The sequence below is a fragment of the Pelophylax lessonae genome (assembly GCF_965119305.1).
Source record: "Pelophylax lessonae genome assembly, chromosome: 1".
Taxonomy (NCBI): domain Eukaryota; kingdom Metazoa; phylum Chordata; class Amphibia; order Anura; family Ranidae; genus Pelophylax; species Pelophylax lessonae.
Genome location: NC_138768.1, coordinates 480,682,465 through 480,702,879, shown reverse-complemented (window position 1 = coordinate 480,702,879; position 20,415 = coordinate 480,682,465).

Below are 20,415 nucleotides of genomic sequence, written 5' to 3'. Positions count from 1 at the left end.
AAAAAAAAAAATCCATGTATAAAGATTATGCTGAATGCAACCTATTTTAGACTTTTCTAATTATTAAAAAAACTTTTCCTGGTATGAGGTTCAATAACCAACCTTCTGCAGTTTGGTATTTGAATGTGGTTTTAACCCAGATCAGACTTACTATACCAAATTCTGCAAGATAGTTTTCAGTCTGACCACAAAGAGAATATTACCACAACATACACACAACAAAAAACAATATAGAGAACACCTACTCTATCGTGTAGCTCAATTTGCCTGTCCTACACAAATACCATGTTTTTATAGGACACAAACCCTACATATAATCCAAGACTTGTTGAACATTTCCATCAACATAACCAAACACAAGAGAAGACCAGCTTATCAAGTTTTTTGTTATTAAAACACAAACAAAAAAAAATAATAATAATAAAAAAAAGATTACCAAAAAAATAAATAAATAAAAAATAAATAAAAATCAAAACCAGCTAAGACTTGTTGAAACTTGTCAACAAAGAACAAGAGAGAACAAGAATCAAGTAATTCCTTTGCGTCTTTAAAAACAAAAACAAAATAGTTAAAAGACAAATAACAAAAAAAATCAAAATATTAAAAAATTGACGAAAAAACTATTAAAACCAAGAACACAGATTTGTTGAACCTTCTTCAACAAAAGAACACAAGAGGAACCCTGAATCAAGCTAGTCCTTTGTGTCTTTAAAACAAAAAAAAAATGAAACTAGAAATTGTGAGATTTTTCATCCCCAACAATAAAAAAGACACCCTTTCAGTGGTTTTCAAATAACAACTTCATCCATGAAGCCACCGCAAGAAATGATGCTTGGTAAGCTTTCACAGAACAAAACAAAAAATAAAAACAAAATTTTCCCACTAAAAGATATATCTAACAATAATTACGGGATTTTAAAAAAAACTCTGTGGTGTATCCTCTTCTAATATCCACTAAAACAATTTTTCATTGTTTTTCCTAGATTAAATTGCTGTGGCCTTCAGACTACCGGGAAACTGACTCAGTTTAAACCTAGCCCAATAACCTTACACAAATCTCGGTATTACTGTATTAAATATTCTCAGACTGGTCAATGCTTCATGGTTGCCAATTATGTTACCCGAAAGATATGAGATTTAATTTACCTCAGACAATATTTGGGCTAAAAATGAGAGTTCTTTGACTATGAATGAAAGCTGTAACACAGCAATTATTTATTGGTATATAGTTTGAAAGCCTAACTTAATTTACAACAATCTAACTATTGTACATACTACAAAATGTAAAATATTCCTAGTTTAACTGAACAAATACAGTGTATAGAGTATATACTCATATACAAACACACTACAACCGACACAAAGAGAACAAACAATGTAAACCTTACGCCTTCATAATTACCCTTAGTGCTTCCTCCTGCTCTCCCATTCCAAACAGGAAGTCCCTCTATTTCCACCTCTGCTAATATAGACCCATATCCCATAGCCTTGTATAGGGCTATTCTCATTGGGTAAGCTATCATGCCCTGTTCTTCCCTGTGGGCGTATCTCGTTCAGGATAGGACAAATTCCCCCTCCCCTAGGTTCTCTGTTGGGGGGAGAACCTGTTCATCTCCCGGGCCTGTTGTCCAACCCTTCAACCGATAGTCAATCTTCATTGCATATCTTAATGAGAGTTCTTTGATATGGAGACTTGAAATAAGGGCGGACAGAACATAGTCTATTCATCCTAGTTTCATTGTCCCCAGGAAGTCTGGCTCTCCGTAAATTAAATTACAGGGTCTTACTATCAGTATGTGTTTAAATGTAAATAACAGTTGCCCCCTGGTAGCTCAGGCATGCATTTTAAATGGACTTGTTAATCAGGTTCCTAGGACTGACTGCAGACTGAAAGTCACACAACTTCATATAATTGACAATCCTATCTCAACTAAATGTAAAATCAAAACTCAATATCTCGTACATATATATATTTACATTAATATTACAATTACTGATGGAGATTTATACATAACTCCTCATCATCACAACACGGTAAGGGAGATTACGCCTAAACTCATAAGGCAACAACAGGTACATCATTAAACATTACTACAATCTCCCAGGCCCCGGCAAGGGTAGGGTCTTTTCTCGGCTCGGTACCAAAGTTTTCCTTGTGCACATTAAGATCAAACTCCAATGTAGCCTCAGGGTCAGCAGAAGATTGTCCACCTTCACTGGTTGTGGGGGCTTCCTCAGGCTCCTCCAGTTCTCCTGCCATAACAGAGAAAGGAAAACCTGGGGAACCTTGAGAGGGATCCATTGAACCCGCATTGTCAGTGATGGCCAGGGGTTCTGGCTCCGCCACTGAGTCAGTTACTGTGACCGAGTCGGGACGATCCCACAGTTTCCAAAACTTAGGGAAGTCTCTACCAATGATGGCCTCGTGCACTAAGTGGGGCACAAGTCCGACCGGATGGGTCGCCGTACCTAAATCAGTTTTAAAGCTAACAGTAGCTATAGGATATTCCAGAGTATCACTATGTACACAGATCACAGCAACTTTTTTAGCTTTTAAATTCACAGTTTCAACCATTTCTGCTTTAACCAAAGTCACTAGACTTCCTGAGTCCAGCAAGGCCGTAATATACTTATTACAGTCGTTTGGCATATGTGTTTTCCTAAACTTGATGCAGCAGCAGCAAACAGACTGCCTTCTAAGAGACATATCACACTGCATGGGTTCATCTGTCAATGGACAGTTTGCTGCAACATGTCCCAGTTCCTGGCAACGGAAACACCTGATGTTGCCCCAGTTTGGTTTGCTGACAGTCAATGGCTTCCCCTGTTTGGGACGCCAAACTTCAGCTCTGGCACCAAAAATCTTCCCCCCCTGTCTCCTTGCCATGCTGACCACCCACTTCCCCTGGAACAGTCTTATCGGTTGCCTGGGGAGACGGTTGCTTTGGGTGGAAAGTCTGTACGGCTGTAGGGGTGGTGACCAGGCTCTCTGCAGCATAGTACCTCTCAACCAGCTCCACCAGGTTGTCCGTCGACTTGGGGTCTCCTTGACTCACCCACTTCTGCAGAGGATTTGGTAATGACCTCAGGAACCGGTCCATGACCACACGCTCCACTATTTGTGGCCCAGACAAGGACTCCGGCTGTAGCCATTTTCGTGCCAGGTGGATTAGGTCAAACATCTGTGATCTTGGGGGCCTCTCATCTCGGAAGGACCAGCTGTTGACCCGCTGGGCTCGACTGGCCAGGGTGACACTGAGATGTGCCAGGATTTACTGCTTGACTTTCTCATACTCTCCTGCATTCATGGACTCCAAATCGTAATAGGCCTTCTGTGATTCCCCAGTAAGTAAAGGAGCGATCAGTCCTGCCCACTGGGTTTTGGGCCATCCTTTCCTTTCAGCGGTTCTTTCAAAAGGTAACCAGAAAGGCCTCTGGGTCATCATCAGCAGTCATCCTAGAGAGGAATCGACCCACATGGATGGCTGAGGAGCTGTCTCCAACACCTTGGATTTTAGCCGCAGACTACTCAAGTGTCTGCACCACCTTAGCCAGCGCCTTTCTGTCTGCTTCTACAGCACTTGCCAGTTTTTCAAACATCAACTGGGTTTGTTCCTGTACAGCACCAATCTGTTTGAGCAAAGAGTTCGCTTGCTGCTGTGCAGCGTTGGAAAACACCAACTGTTTGAGGATTTCCTCCATGTTTAGTCACTCCAGGTACTGGCTCTTTAAGTAGTAACTTACTACCACTGCTCGCATCCTCCACCATATGTAAGCTGGGGAACAGGTAGCAGGTGCAAAGCTCCCTGGGATAAGCAGTCTTTCAGGCACAGATACCAAATCCAGTGAGGTAGTGACAAACAGTGCGGTGTTTATTGGTGCTATATACAAGTCTTTATACAAGTGTTGTACAGTGCTTTAAGGAAAAACAAGCAGGAGAAATAATAACAAAAGAAAACCCTAGCCGTGCCCTGACACTTACTATACACAATGCAGGCCCTCACTAATAGGCTAAGCAAGCCTACAACTTGTCAGCTTCCACAGACACACTGTCAGTTTTACCAACCTTCTGCTCCCATAGACAAGCGTTGTCTGATTTCTCAGGCTGAGAGAGCACTGGCAGTCTTTCTCAGGTGAGTTTAAATTGGCCTGGGGAAGAGGACCAATATCCGAACTGGATCATGGATCAGAGATCACTAAAGGTGTATGAGAGGTGCCTGGGGGATGTATAAACCCCGAACAGGACTTTTCCCGGCTCTCTCTGGGACGCTCTGCTACGATATATATATATATATATATATATATATATATATATATATATATACACATATACACACACACACATATACATATATGTATGGAAACAATTGCAAGCGATTTCCCCACAGTGAGATTCCCTCACTTCCTGTCTTGGTGAAATCTCCTGCAATGATATAACCCTGTTAGATGTTCTAGTTATGTATAAAAGTAAAGAATATACAAAGCAAGCACCTTTTTTTCCCCATTTTGGCTAAAATATGGAAGAGTTAAAACCCCATTTCTTTTTAATTTGTCTCACGGCTTGCAGAAAAAAATTTGCTCGATTCCCCCATCAACACAGATCAGAGAATCCCTCCTGCCGAGCCATTGAGTTCTCCCATTGGGAGGGAAGCCGCCCCTGCCGTGAGAACACAGTGATTAGTGTATGAGCTGCTAGCGATAAGTGTATGTAAAATACGACAGGCTGGTTGTACGTTGTACTCAAGTTGATTGATCAATCAACTTGGATACCTTCAGCCTGCCCATACATAGTTTGAATCTGCATTTCAAATTAATCAATTCCATTTACTGTACGTCTGCCACTCCATAGAGGAGAATGGAAGGTCTGACCAGGTCTGCATGGATTGCTTTTCAGAGCATTGTCTAGTTTAGTGAACCTGGACTAATAACAGTCAGTGTAATGCTACCCATACTGCTGTCCTTTTAACATGGTGACATAAGCTGACACCTATGCTATACATGTGTAAAGTTACTTTCACCCTGCTAAAAGGACAGCAATAGGGTTGAAAATACAGTGGCTGTTATTAACAGGGCAGGGGGCAGGTCACAGGCTATGAACTGTACATATCTTCTAGCATCTTCAGGGAAACATTTTTTTTTATCTCTTACCTCGATCTCTGCAGCAGCAGAGGAATTCCATCCCACCAGCAGAGGAAGCACAAGGCTCTAAAGTGATGGACAGTGCACCCTGTGTACCCATTGGCTAAGGAGGCAGCAGGAGGCAGAGCAGCCCGCCTCCTGCTGCCTCCTCAGCCAATGAGTAGCTGAAAGGCTCTTAAAGTGGAGTTCCACCCTATTTTACAACTTTGCAGTTTCCATTAGCTTAAAACAACCTAAAAAAGAATTGGATAGTTATTTTTTTTTTTTGTTTCACTTACCTTATTTTTTCTGAAAATTAACTTACCTTCCTTCCACTTCCTCCCTCTGCGGCCACGGCCCCCGACGTCACTTCCTCCTTTGCATGGACTCCTGGGAGATGAGCGTCATCAATCCTAGGAGTCAATGCGCCTGCACCAGTGTGACACTCGTCACTTCCGGTGCAGGCGCGTCATTCCCCGCAGAATCAATTAGAACAGCATTCTGGGACTCCAACATCACGGAAGAGGACACAAAGAGGGACGCTACGGCTTCAGCTGCCCACAACGCAGATGGCAGCGCTGAAGAAGAAATTAGCAAGGTAAGTTTTTCTTCTTACAGGTAAGCTAAACAGGGGGCAGTGCAGAGGCTATTGTTGCTTAAATGCACTAACCCTGACTGTCCTAGGGGTATTTTTAGTTAAAGCGGAGCTCCACCCTAAAATACATTTTTTAAGTCCCTCCCTCATAACATCTCCCGAGTCCCAGCCCTGCCAGCTAGCTTACTGTGCTTACTATGCGCTTAGACTTTGGCGCCTCTCCTGCCTTACGTCTCCCCTGGCTACTGTTCCCTGTACACTTCCTGGGTGCCGGAGACCAGGCCTCTTCCTTTGTATGCATCTGATGCATGAATGGCAGTAGCTCTCAACTTTAGCCCACATGCAGGGCCAGTAGAACCAGTCTCTCGCCAGGTTAAAAGTCCTATTGGGCCCTAGGTGGCCATGGTTGTCATGTAGAGCAGTCAACACAGTCCCTCTATGCTTCTCGGGTAGAAATAACTGCCATTTCTCTTCACAGCCATTAGAGGGGCCCCTTTGGTAGACCACTCCGTTGCGCAGTTTCAACCGATCCCACTCTCTATGAAGCAGTCGAGCTTCTGTTGGGGTGTCAGTAAGAAGCAAATCAGGACGCTGGTTCTCCAGAGCCTTTATCACCAGTCTACAGAAAGGATCTTCCATCTGGTCTTTTCTTAAGTCTTTCTTGGAGAGTTTGGGCAAACCTTCATCCCCAACATGGGTGATGTTGCAATAACCCCTGGGAACTCCGGCTGCTGAGACTCCAATGTCTTCCACTCTAGACCCACCTCCAGCTCGATATTCTGCACCCTTACAAAGAGCTGGTTCACCTTCAGGTGCCAGCTGGGTCCATACTTCGGAAGAGTCACTTGGACCGTGTGGCCTTCTTGACAGAGCGTCTGCATCCCTGTTTCATACCCCTGGACGGTACTTCAGGCTGAAATTAAATTCTGACAAGGCAGCCAACCACCTGTGACCAGTGGCATCCAACTTGGCGGTAGTGAGGATATATGTGAGGGGATTATTGTCTGTCTTGATCACAAAGTCTGCTCCATACAGGTAATCCCTCAGCTTGTCTACCACTGCCCACTTCAAAGCCAGAAATGTAAGTTTATGCGTGGGGTAGTTCTTCTCGGAGGGTGCCAGACTCCGACTCACATAAGCGACTGGCCGCAGGTGACCATTGTGTTCTTGATACAGCACCCCACCTAGCCCTTTTCTACTGGCATCAACATGTAGTTCGAAAGGCTTGGTTGGATCTGCATAGGCCAGGACCAGAGCGGTTGTCAAACTCCACTTCAGCCGCCTAAAAGCCTCCTCACACTGAGCAGTCCACTGTTCCTGAATGGACTCTCTGGGTCTTCTTGGCCCTCCAGCAGGTCTGACAGGTTTAGTTAGGTCTGCACCCTCTTCTTCCTCATTGTTCATTAGTTCATTGAGTGGACAAGCTATTTTTGCGAATCCTTCAGCAAATCTTCTGTAATAGGAACAGAATCGCAGGAATGATCTGAGTTCGGTCACATTGGTAGGCCTCGGCCAAGAGGTAACAGCCTCCAACTTCTGCAGGTCGGTGGCCATGCCTTCGGCAGACACAATATGGCCAAGGTAGTTAACTGAAGGTTGATGGAACTGGCATTTTTCCAAGGACAGCTTCAACCCCTCCTCATGGAGTCTCTTCAAGACCTTCTCTAAACACTCTTCATGTTCTTCCCAATGTCTTACCAAAGACGATAATGTCATCCAGGTACACCAACACATCAATCAAGTTCATATCGCCAACCGTCTTCTCCATTAATCTTTGGAAAGTGGCTGGGGTGCCAGACAGATCCTGTAGCATCCGCTTGAATTCAAAGAATCCTACTGGGGTGATGAAAGTGGTCTTCTCTCGATCTTCAGGGTGCATAGGAATTTGGTAGTACCCGCTCTTCAAGTTTAGTATGCTGAACCATTTTGCCCCTGACAGGCTTTGCAGGGCATCTTATATCCTAGGGGTGGTATATTGGTCGGGGATGGTCCTCCGATTCAATGTTCGATAGTTGATGCACAGCCTTAGGGATCCGTTTTTCTTTCGTACCACCACTATCGGAGAAGTGTACGGACTCCGAGACTCCCTGATAATACCTGCTTTCTTCAGTTCGGTCAGCTGCTGCCGCAGGTCTTCCAAATCCCCCAAGGGGATTTGTTGCACTCGCTCCCGGAATGGCTTATCCTCCTGGAGGTGTATCCGGTAATGGGCACTCTTTGCACACCCCACATCAAACTCACTCTTGGAGAATGCTACATGCCATCTCATTAGCCGACTCTTGATCTTCTCCTTCCATTCAGGTGATAAAGGAATGTCCTTCAGGTAGAACTCCTCCACCGAAATCCCATCTCTCCCCCCCCCCCCACCAAATCAGACGGTGAGACTGGGGTGGCTAGATTCACTTGCCCTAGTAACCTCCGAGCAGGCATCTTCACTGGATAGGCCGTGATGTTACGGACACTAACGGAGACTTTTCCTCGGCTTCTATGCAGCGCCTTAGTTGAGACCACTTCTGGGATTATATCCAGGTCTGTGTCTTTTTTGGCCATCTGCTTCAAGTATAATACAAGGACCTGGATTTTTCCAACTGAGCTTGACAGTGGCTAGCAAACAAATCACTTCACCAGGCTGCAATACCCCTTCACAGCGGTTCAGGTGCCATACCTTCCCTACCCCCTCAGCTGGGGCCTTTTGCTCTTTTACTAAGCATTGATAGACTTGCCTCAACATGGGATGCACGTTAGTAGTTGTAGCACTAGATTCTGTAACAAGAGGTGTCAACAGCCTTCGTACGAGGTCAGTATTGGTCCCTATGATCAGGGAATTCTTGCTGGCCCCAGGCGGGCGAGAGCAAACCACTGCTAGTGTGTCAAACGTCTCTGTCTTTCCCGCTACAGATGGGTCAAAGGTCAGCTTGATTGGTAGATAGCCGTCGTAAGGGAAATTCTGAGTTCCAATGCCCCATATCTCTAAGTTCTCTAACTTCTGCAATGGCGCTCGAGGTGCCTGTCATCGACGTCTCTGTATAGGAGGGTCACTTGAGCTCCGGTGTCCAGAAGGGCCTTGGTATATATTCCCTCCACTTGAAAGGAAACGACTGGGAAGGCCCCACTAATTCAACAGGGAATCTGTTGGTAGGAGTTTGGTGTGCACTGACCCTCCGACGCCAGGAAGCCCGTGTCATAGGGAGCGGGACACTGGGTCGACACTGAGGCAACAACTGGGGCCGTCTGTGAGGGTCTGGACTTTCACTGTTACCTCGTGTTGGTAGTTTTGGAGCTAACTACTGTAGATGGGCACCCGGTTTGCTCCCTCGCTGGGGCCATCTGAAGTTTTCCGCCGGCTTTGGCGCAGGGGACAGCTTCTTCAACATTCTCACCTCAGCGAGATCTGTCAAGTTCACTTCATTTGGACACTGGGCTTTGAAATGTCCTTCCTCCCCACAGCGATAACACTTCTTAGCTGTTGGAGAGGCCACATTTCCTTTCTCGGTTGCAAGGGCGGACACTGTCGGTGTCACTTCTGAGAGTGATTGTTGCAAACTGGCATGGGCTTCCATCACTTGCCCCACTGTCTTCTGAATCCCACAGAATGTTTGCTGTAAGGTAGTTTGGGCTTGTGCCAACTGGGCTATGGCTTGCGCCAAAGTGTCAATGAGAGTGCTGGGGCCTCCTTCTGAACTGGCCTCCAGTCCAAGTCCAGACTGAATGATGTAGGCCATAGCTCAGGGCTTGGAACTCTTGGTAGGCCCCGAGCCCCATGCCTTGGCTTCGATGAGGGCCTCCTCTTCTCTAATAGTCTTCATGAGTTTAGAGTAGGTGAAGTGAACCCCGAGTTTGAAGCTGTAACACTATAGGATCCAATGGCTGTGCTCCTTTCTGCACTTGATGCACTACAGCTTTACTGGCAGCTTTGGATTCCATACCACCTTTCATTATAACTTGATGAAGGATCTGATCCAGCCATGTGACATAGGCCGTTAGCTTCTCACCTTAAATCTGGTATGTGTGATTGAAGAGATAAAGCAATTCTTCTATAGTTTTCCTGAAGCGCTTCTAGACACTCAAACGGTACAGCTTGGTTTATCCCATTTCAAATTCCGAATCACATCAGAAGCTGGAACTCGCAGACTCTCAACCACTCTCTGTCTCTTTACTGTATCAGTCACATCCCACTCTTCCACTGCTTGAGTGGACTGATCAATCCAGGTATCAAAACCATCTTCTCCTGAGTTTGTGGGAACATTCCCTGAAAAGAACCGTAGCTTGCAATAACCATAATTGACTGGCACTACTGGATTCTGAAGGAGCCCTGTTACCAGTTTTCCAAACTCAGCCACTAGAAGGGAAGAGGAATCTTCAGAGGATGTAGTTGACTTTGTGGTGGTTATCTCTGGGTTGGGCATGGTAGATCCTGAGCTCTCTGGCATAGAGCGTGACTCACCCGGATGAATCAATAGAGTGTTAATATCGGTGGATCCCGGAAGGACCCAAAAAAGCCCCTCTAGGAAGCCCACCCTAGGTAAAAGAGATGGATCGAGGCCAGGAGAGACGGAGTTCCCCCTGGAAGGAGCAGGATTGCGTTGGGATAAGGAATCAAAGGAGCCACATCCACCACAGGTCTAATGATACAGGAGTACTATTGACCTCACTAAGGTGAGCAATTAGGACACCTAGATGTGTGATCACTGAAAATCCCCCAATAACGGAGATCAAAGGGGGAGGAAGATAAAAAGCACTGGTATATACTTTATGTTTTTATATTTCTACAATTTTGTGATTGGACACTTTATATACACTGTACATTGTTTGATTAGAATCTCTGTTTTTCAACATTACTGGAATACAAGTGTATACATATGGTTACAGGATAGAGGCACCCGCACTTGTTAACGGTTTACACGGAATACATATATTTATATGTTTGTGCACGGATTCACTTTAAGCTATATAAGCACTTTATAGTATATATTTATATGTGGCTCTGACACTTCAGCACTTTACAGTATTTATGGTTTTGGAATATTGATTTTTACCAATGTGATTAATTTGGAAAAGTGATGGTATTTTGCACTAGGGATGTCCATGTGGTTCGCCCGGCGGTTGGTTCGCAGCGAATTTTGCTTGTTCGCTACCAGCCAATTTTCCGAACACATGGCGTTGTTCGCGGCGACCATATTAGTTTACATTGGGGAGAACTTTGACCCATGACACAGCCGTCAGGTGGAACAGGACAGCCAATTGAAACATTTCAGCACATGGACATGCCCCCTACCTTATAAATAGACCAAAGCAGGCGGCCATTTCACATTCTGCTTTTTGTCAGCGTAGGGAAAGGTCTGCTGTGTTCATCAGGGAGAGAGAGACAGACACAAATAGCTCTGTTCCACAAAAGTCCTTTTCAGGGCTTGTATTTCGGTATAGGTCTACTACAGTCTCTTTTCAGTTTAGGGACAGGTATCCAGTCTGTGCTTTAGGGACAGATAGAGATCGGCAGTGACACAAATCGCTCTGTTAATGTCCACAAAAGTAATTTAAAGGGCTGCAATTTGGTATAGGTGTGCAGTTTCTGTTCAGTTTAGGGACAGGTATCCAGTCTGTGCTCTAGGGACAGAGATCGGCAGTGACACAAATCGCTCTGTTAATGTCCACGGAAGTCATTTAAAGGAATGCAATTTATTTAGTATAGAAGTGCAGTTTCTGTTCAGTTTTGGGACAGGTATCCAGTGTGCTCTAGGGACATATCAGCAGTGACACAAATCGATCTGTTATTGTCCACAAAAGTCATTTAAAGGGCTGCAATTTATTTGGTATAGGTGTGCAGTGCACTATATAGGGGTGTAATCCACGGTAAAACATACTTTGTAATATAGAAAGCATATTATAGTGGATTTGTATTGTGCACTGTGCAGAATTGTGACAGGTGTGGTGACTGAGCGTTGCTGCAGCAATACTACAAACAGTGACAAAAGCACTTTTAATGTATTATAACTCGTGTGATAGACCAGTGGCCCCCCAATACCACATATTGAAGTGGGGTGTTTACTTAGTATACTTTTACAAGTGTATTTGTGTCCTGCAACAATATTTCCTGTTTTGCTGTGTTAACTCTGCAACACACAGTGCCAAACTCACTGGCGACTTTTTTTAAAAACTGGTGTGATAGAGATGGACGAACATCGGTCGGGGCGGTTCGAGAACGTCAGCTGCAAATTTTCTCAAAAGTCCGTGAACCGCAAGTTCGCGGTGGGCCCCATTGATTTTAATGAGAGGCGAACTTTAAAAACCTTTATGTCATATTTGCAGCCACAAAAGATGTACTATCTGTGCACAAATAGTCCCAGCACATTGACAATGTCCTAACAGAAGTATTGCAATTGTAAAAGTTGCCCTTTCCAGTCTGAAAAATTAGGCATTCACAGGATAAAGAAGTGTCGTCCAGTATAGGCCGACACTTACCTGTGGCTCGAGGTACATTAGGCATTCACAGAAAAAATTGTCGGCCCTGAAAGGCCCCAAAAATTTGCCATTGAATGGACATGAAATGCCTTTTATGCCGCTGTATGTAGCGAAGCCAAGGACCAGGAATTGCTCTGGGTGGATGGCGGTCTGGGCGGATATTAGTGGCCTGGCATGAGGAATTTCAATGAAACCTGGTCTACTGGTCACATGTGTTGAATTCCTCAGAGATCCATGCCTCATTTATTTTTAGAAATGTGAGGTAGTCTACACTGTCATGAGCTAGGCGAGTGCGCTTATCGGTCACATTCCCCCCCCCGCTGCGCTGAACGTCCTTTCGGACAGGACACCGGACGGGGGGCAAGCCAACATTTCCATTGCAAATTGTGCAAGCTCTGGCCAGAGGTCAAGCCTGCGCACTAAGTAGTCCAGGGGTTCATCACTCCTCAGAGCGTCCACATCGGCCGTTAACCCGATGTAGTCGGACACCTATCGGTCTAGGCGTTCCCTGATGCTGGATCCGGAGTACAGCTGTCGATGGTTCGGCTGAAAGAAGGATCTCATATCTGAAGTGACCAAGACATCTTCAAACTGCCCTCTTCTTGCAGGCACTGTTGGATTGCTACCCGCAACTGTCTCTCTGTGACTGGAAATTCCTCTGCCAGCGCACGCAAAAGCAGAATGCAGCATTTCACGCAGCAAGGCCTGGAAGTGCTGCATTCTGACCGCCCTCTGTGATTGTGGCAACATTTTCGCCATTTTTTGTTTGTACCGGGGGTCTAAGTACGTTGCCACCCAGTACTGGTCCTTGGCCTTTATGTTTTTTATACGGGGGTCCCCCTTAAAACACTGGAGCATGAAGGTCCCCATTCGCACTAAACTGGAAGCGGTGTAGTGGCCTATTTCCAGCTCATCATCCAGGATAATGTCGTCCTCGTTCTCCTCCCCCCCAACCACGGATAACACCAGGGATCCCAGAAAGGTTTAAAGCATTCTCTTCTTGCTCCTCCTCATCCCCCCCAGCACCATCCTCCTCTGACTCCTCTTCAGACTCCTGCTGTTTACTTGTCTTAGATGGAGTAGCACCCACTTGGAATTCATCCAACATTGCGACTTCCTCATCTTCCTGCTCCTCGACGGCTTGGTCAATGACACAACGCAATGAACGCTCCAGAAAGAAGGCGTAAGGTACGATGTCACTGATGGCGCCCTGGCCGTGACTTACCAGTTTGGTGATCTCATCGAATGGATGCAGAAGTCTGCATGCTTCCTGCATGAGCAGCCACTGGCGAGGTGAAAAAATCCCAAGCTCCCCAGAACCTGTCCTGCCGCAGAGTTAGTACAGGAAGTCGTTATCTGCACGTTTCTGCTGGAGCAGCCTATCAAGCATATGCAACGTTGAGTTCCATCGCGTTGGGCAGTCACAAATTAGACGCCTGATGGGCAGGTTGTGCCGCTGCTGAATTTCAGCAAGGCGAGCCATGGCTGTAAGATCTTCTGAAATGGCCCAGGATTTTCCTGGCCTGCCACAAGATGTCCTGGACCCCAGGGTATTTGGCAAGGAATCGCTGCACCACCAAGTTCAGGACGTGTGCCATGCATGGCACGTGTGTTATTTTGCCCTTTTTTAAGTGTGCTCAGCAGATTGGCACCGTTGTCGCACACCACTTTACCAACTGTCAAATTGAGCGATGTCGGCCACGGATCTGCCTGTGAACCCAAAGCTGAAAGGAGTGCAGGACCACAGTGTGGCTCTTGGCTTCCAGGCACAACAGACGCAGCACAGCATGGCAACGTCTTACCTGGCATGTGGAATAGGTTCTGGGGATCTTGGGCGGCGCAGCGGAAGAAACAGTAGCAGCGGAAAAGGAGGAGTCAGCCAAGGAGGAGAGGGAGGATGGAGGAGGAGGAGGAGAAGAAGAGGCAGGCCTGCATGCAATCCTTGGCGGTACAACCAAACAACCAAATCTACACGGGTGCCACGGGTTACATGCTTGACAGCCGTCAGAAGGTTCACCCAGTGGGCAGTAAAAGTGATATACCTTCCCTGCCCGTGTTTGCTAGACCATGTGTCTGTGGTCAGATGTATCTTGGCACCAACACTGTGTGCCAGATATATATTCACTTGCCGCTGAACATGGCCATACAGCTCTGGAATACCCTTCTGCGAGAAATATTTCCTGCCTGGGACCTTCCAAAGTGGTGTTCCAATGGCCACAAATTTACGAAAGGCCTCCGAGTCCACCAGTTTATATGGCAGTAGTTGGTGGGCTATCATTTCCAACAAGCCTGCAGTCAATTGTTGGGCAAGAGGGTTATCCTGCGCCATCTTTTTTTATGCCCCACATTTGGGCCACAGAAGCCTGCCTTTTTCCAGAACAACGTGACGACGGCATCATGGAAGGTGGAGTGGAGGACAAATGTAAGGAGAGAGGAGAAGAGGCTGGACGGTGAGAGCCTGGAGTGTGGCTTTGTGGGTTCTGACCATGTTGCTCCCAATGGGCTCGGTGATGGGAGTTCAGGTGCCTTCTTAAGGCGGTCGTCCCTAGGCGAGTGTTCGGTCTATCTTTCCCAATGAACTCCCCTCCTCTTCCTCTCTTGTGAGCACCCACGTGACGTCCATAGACACGTTATCATCCACAACACCTTCCCCACCACTAACAATTGAATCTCGGGGTAGGCAAAAACAGCGGGGACCAACCTCCTTGGGCTGATCTGGGTACTGTCGTCAGACTGCCGAGTGGCAGCTGTTGCTACCTCCTCTTCCTGATCTGATGCCAACAATGGCTGCGCTTCGCAAATGTCTTGTGATGGATCAGAAAATAACTCCAGAGACTCAAGCGGAGGGTATGTGGTGGTGGGGGTGGTGTTTGTGGTGGATTTCTTTGGAGGTGCACACAGCAGAGAGTGAAGAGATTGCAGATAGAGAGGATGAGGAGGGTGCAGAAGAGGAAGGCTGAGTGAGCCACTCAACCAAGTCTGGTGCGTCCTGTGATGTAATCGAACGCGCCTTCTGAAACATCACACTTTGGCTCCGGCCTACTGCTCCTGCCCTACCCCTACCACCCCTGCGTAAAGTGTCTGCCTCTTCCTCTGCCTGTCATGTTTTTAAATTACCCTGTGACAAAAGTCTCTAGAGAATCGCAGTATATCTGGAAAAAGGTATATAACACCCCGCTTCAATCCGTGGTATTGGGGGGCCACAGGTTTATCACACCAGTTCTACAAATAATTGTCCAGTAACTGTTGTCACTGTGTGTAGCACAGCAAAAGAGGCCAATTTTTTGCAGGACTAAAATACACCCTTAGAAAAGTATAATGTTAAATAACACCCCAATTCAATATGTGGTATTCGGGGGCTACTTGTTTATCACACCAGTTGTTCAAAAAACTGGATTTTTGACTTACCGTAAAATCCTTTTCTCTTAAGCTCATTGACAGACGCAGGACTGATATCTTGATATCCGTAGGGTTATACTGCCCCCTACAGGAGTAGGACACTAGGCAGGAAAAAAGTTCTGGCCACACCTATGGGCAGTCCAAGGGGGTATATCCTCTCTCTCCCTGCTATAGGATGTCAGTTATGTAACAAAGCAGTGTCAGAGACTCATACCAACCCAACTCAAAAATAGAGGGGCGGGTACTGCGTCTGTCAATGAGCTTAAGAGAAAAGGATTTTACGGTAAGTCGAAAATCCAGTTTTCTCTGTCGCTCATTGACAGACGCAGGACTGATATCTTGATATCCGTAGGGACGTCCCAAAGCAGTGCCATAAATGAAGGGTGGGATAATAGAAATAAAATCCAATCCAGAAGGCCAATACAGAGCCAACCAGAAGAACAGAGGACTCATTGAACCAAGCAGATGAGACCCACCTGAAAAAAACAAAACCCCCGAGGTAGACCAAAGGTCCCCTCAAACAGCGGCCTACAAAACCTTGCGGCCGAAAGAGGCATCCGCCGATGCCAGCACATCAACCTTATAAAATTTTGTAAAGGTATGAACCGACGACCAGGTACCCGCCTTGCAAACCTGAAGCACCGACGCCTGATGGCGGAAGGCCCAGGAAGCACTAAGAGCCCGAGTAGAGTGTGCCTTAACAGGGAACGGAGGAACCCGACCCTTAATAGAATAAGCCTGCACCACCGTCTGTCTGATCCATCTGGAGATAGTCGCGGCAGATGCAGGCAACCCCTTTCTAGGGCCATCCGTGATCACAAAAAGTGAATCAGCCTTACGAAAAGAGTCAGTAGTAGCCAAATACACCCTGATCGCCCAAACCACATCCAAGGAGTGTAACGCAAACTCCCGAGGATGACTGGGCTTAGGACACAGGGAAGGTAACACAATATCCTCATTCAAGTGAAAGTTGGAAACCACCTTAGGAAGGAAGGATGGATTCGGATGAAGAACCACCTTATCCCTATGAACCACCAGATAGGGGGAACGACAGGACAACGCAGCCATTTCCGACACCCTGCGTGCAGAAGTGATAGCCACCAAAAAGGCCACCTTCTGGGATAAGGTAAGCAAGGGAATCTCCCTAATATTTTCAAATGGAGGTTATTGGAGAACCGACAACACCAAATTAAGATCCCAGGGCGGCAAGGGCGTGCGCACCGGAGGAGCCAGGTGCCGCACCCCCTGGATGAAATTCCGCACCAAAGAATGAGTAGCCAGTGGCCTCTGGAAGAAGATCGCCAATGCTGAAACCTGACCCTTGATAGTGCTCAAGGCCAGCTTCTGCTCAACCCCCCGTTGCAGGAAGGCCAATATCCGAGCCACCGAGTAAAAACGTGGAGGAACCCCGAGGGACTCACACCACGCGATATAAGACTTCCATGTGCGATAATAGATCTTTATGGAAGTCGCTTTCCTTGCTTTAATCAGAGTAGGAATAACTGAAACAGACAAACCCCTGTCCTTCAGCACCTGGCTCTCAACAGCCAAGCCGTCAAAGCCATCGATCGTAAAGCAGGATGGAAGATCGGTCCCTGAGACAGCAGATCCTCCCTGAGAGGAAGTAGCCAGAGAGCGTCCACGACCAGCCTGACCAAGTCGGCGTACCCGGCCCGACGAGGCCAGTCCGGAGCCACAATGATGACTTGAATTCCCTCCGCCTCTATTCTGCGAAGAAGTTTCAGCAGCAACTTGAGAGGAGAAAAAGCATACAGCAGCTGATACTGCCCCCACGGAGCAACCAGTGCGTCTGTGGCGTCCGCCAGAGGATCGCGGGGGTGGGCTACAAACCTCTGCACCTTCCTGTTGAGCCGAGATGCCAACAGATCCACATCCGGGGTGCCCCAAACCGTGGCATTGTCCGACTGAATCTGACCAGGGCAGCCCCAAAGATGCTCGGTCCAGTGAACCAGGCAAAACCTGATCGCTCTCAGTTCCAACACATTTATCGGCCTCCTGGATTCTTCCAGGGACCAGAGCCCCTGAACAGACAGCCTGCCGAGAATCCCTCCCCATCTGGATAGAATGGCATCCGTGGTGACAATCGTCCAATAGGTCGGAAGAAAGGACTTCCCCTGACTGAGCATCGGAGACCGAAGCCACCAAACCAGAGACTCCCTGGTCCGCTCGCTCAGCCGGATCCGATTGTCCAGGGAATCGGGATTCCGGTCCCATTTGAGAAGAATCTCCTTTTGAAGAGTCTGCATATGACACTGAGCCTGCGGAGACTCCGCACAGAGGAGGAGGTTGTCCAGGTAGCCCAGGACCGATATGCCCCGCTGCCGCAACAGCACCAGAACTGGGGCCAAAACCTTTGTGAAAACCCGGGGAGCAGAAGCGAGACCAAAGGGTAATGCCACAAACTGATAATGGTCCTCTCCCACAGCAAAGCGCAGAAACCGCTGGTATCCTGCGTAAATGGGAACATGAAGATAGATATCAAGGATGCCTATGGACGCCAGAAAATCCCCCTGATGCAGGGAGGTCACCACTGTGCGAATGGCCTCCACTCCTTGTTGCATCAAGTCCTGCACTGCCCCCAACAGAGCTGTTAGGCGATTCGGGGACAGTCGCATATAGGAAGGGAAGAACCGCACCGGTGGAAACGATCGAAACTCGATCTTGTATCCCGACCGTATGACCTCGTGAACCTATTTGTCTTGAATCCTGGAGAGCCACGGGTCCGGGAACCGGCGAAGACACCCCCCCACCCCTGATATGGGTGGGGGCGCACCTTCAGGCTGAAGCGGTCCTATCCTCAGGTCTGGAAGGACCGTATTTTTGCTTACCAGACCAGGGTCTCTTGAAACCCCTCGGGGGCGCTTTGGAGGACTTCGCCTTGTCGCCCGCCCCGGAAGAGCGAAAAAACTTCTTGTGAGCTGAAAAGGAAGGTCCCTGTCTGCGACGAGGTTCCTTACCCTTATTAGCCTGTGGTAGAAAGGTGCTCTTGCCCCCAGTGAGATCTTTGATAATCTCATCCAAGGTAGCACCAAACAGGCGATCCCCCTGAAAAGGGAGATCAGTCAAGGCTTTTTTGGAAGCCTGATCCGCCGACCAGCACTTCAACCATAGCATGCGCCGGAAGACCACCGCCGAGATCGACACATGCCTCAGCAATGGAGCAGCGTCCAGTGCGGCATCGCAAACTGTAGCCCCTGCACCATCTGCTCCTGCAAATCCGTCACGGCAGGGGGGAGACTTCTCCCCTCCAGGTCATGGCGTAACAGCTTGGCCCATTCCGTCAATGTCTGTGAAACCAGAGCAATGGTAAACACTGGCCTTAAGGCCGACCCTGCCAGGGAGAATATGGAACGGGACACAGATTCCGCCCTACAATCAACTGGATCCCGAAAGGACGGGGAATCCTCCAACGGGATAACAGTAGCCTTATTTAGTCTGGAAACCGGCAGATCCACCGAAGGTGGCACCGTCCATTTCTTAAGGAGGGACTCTTCAAACGGGTAGCGCCTAGCCATCCGTTTGGGCATCCCAGGGACTCGTTTTGGACGGACCCACTCCTTCTTAATGATATCGTCAAAGCATTTGGGAAAGGGAAACACCTTCACCACCCTGGAGGGCTTGCGAGTGCCAAAGGACACTTCCGTATGAGCTGCATCCGCAGGTGCAACCTCCAGTTTTAGGGTCTCCCAGACAGACACAATCAGTGCGTCCACCAGTGCCTTGTCTTGCGCTATGGCGGAGGCAGAAAGGTCATCCTCACTATCAAAGGAGACGGGGCGCGAGACAGCAGCCCCAGAGGAGGAACCCGCAGCAGCAGCGACTGGCTCAGGATCAGAATCTGAGGCATCAGACAAGACAGGGGTAGGCGGGGGTTGCTTTTTAGCCCCCCGTTCCTGACAGGCCACCTCCACCCTGGACACAAATGACTCCAGGACCGCCGAAAGCGCATCAATGGTGAGCGGAGAATCGGAGGGCCCTGTGGCCACCTCGAGGGGATCAGGTGGGGACACATGTGCAGCAGGGTCCATGGCAACACCAGGGGAACCCGTCAGCAAAATATGACAAGATTGAAAAAATCCTCACACGCCCTCAGTAACTCCCACAGCTGCCCAGCTCTGCAAACAAAACGAGCTGGGTGTACCAAGATGGCCGACCCCATGAGCCACATGAGGGACTCCAAACAAATGGCGGCCCCGCACGCTGCGGTGGGAAGGGGGGTCCCCACATCCACTAACAGATGATTGATTGGCAGGTAGGCCCTGGGAAGCCAGGGAGGAAGCCCCCCGCACAACAGCCGTCCGCACTCAGGACCCCCCCGCCCCCTTAGCGGCTTGCATGAACGGCGAGCCACCCCACACACACACAAACACCCCCCCATAGGTGGGAAGGGAGGGGGGAGAGGGACACCACAGGGGGAGGGTGCACAGGGGAACAGAGGGGAACCCAGATTAGTGTGGGTCCGACCGTCCCAGAGAGGGGCCTGGGTCCACCCCAGAGTCAGCCATGAGGAGCAGGGGGGAAGCATTTACTCACCATACCGAAACAGAGCGGGCGCCACTCCAGACAAAACCCCTCACCGCCCAGTGGGGGGGGGGGTGTCGGCTAAAGGAGACGCTGCGACTCGGCCGACACCCCCCATATTGAACCACCATATAATACCACATATTGAACTGGGGTGTTATCCGAGTATAATTTTACAAGTGTATTTGTGTCCTGCAACAATATTGCCTCTTTTGCTGTGTTAACTCTGATACACACAGTGCCAAACTCCCTGGCCAATTTTTGGAAACACTGGTGTGATAGACCAGTAGCCCCATAATACC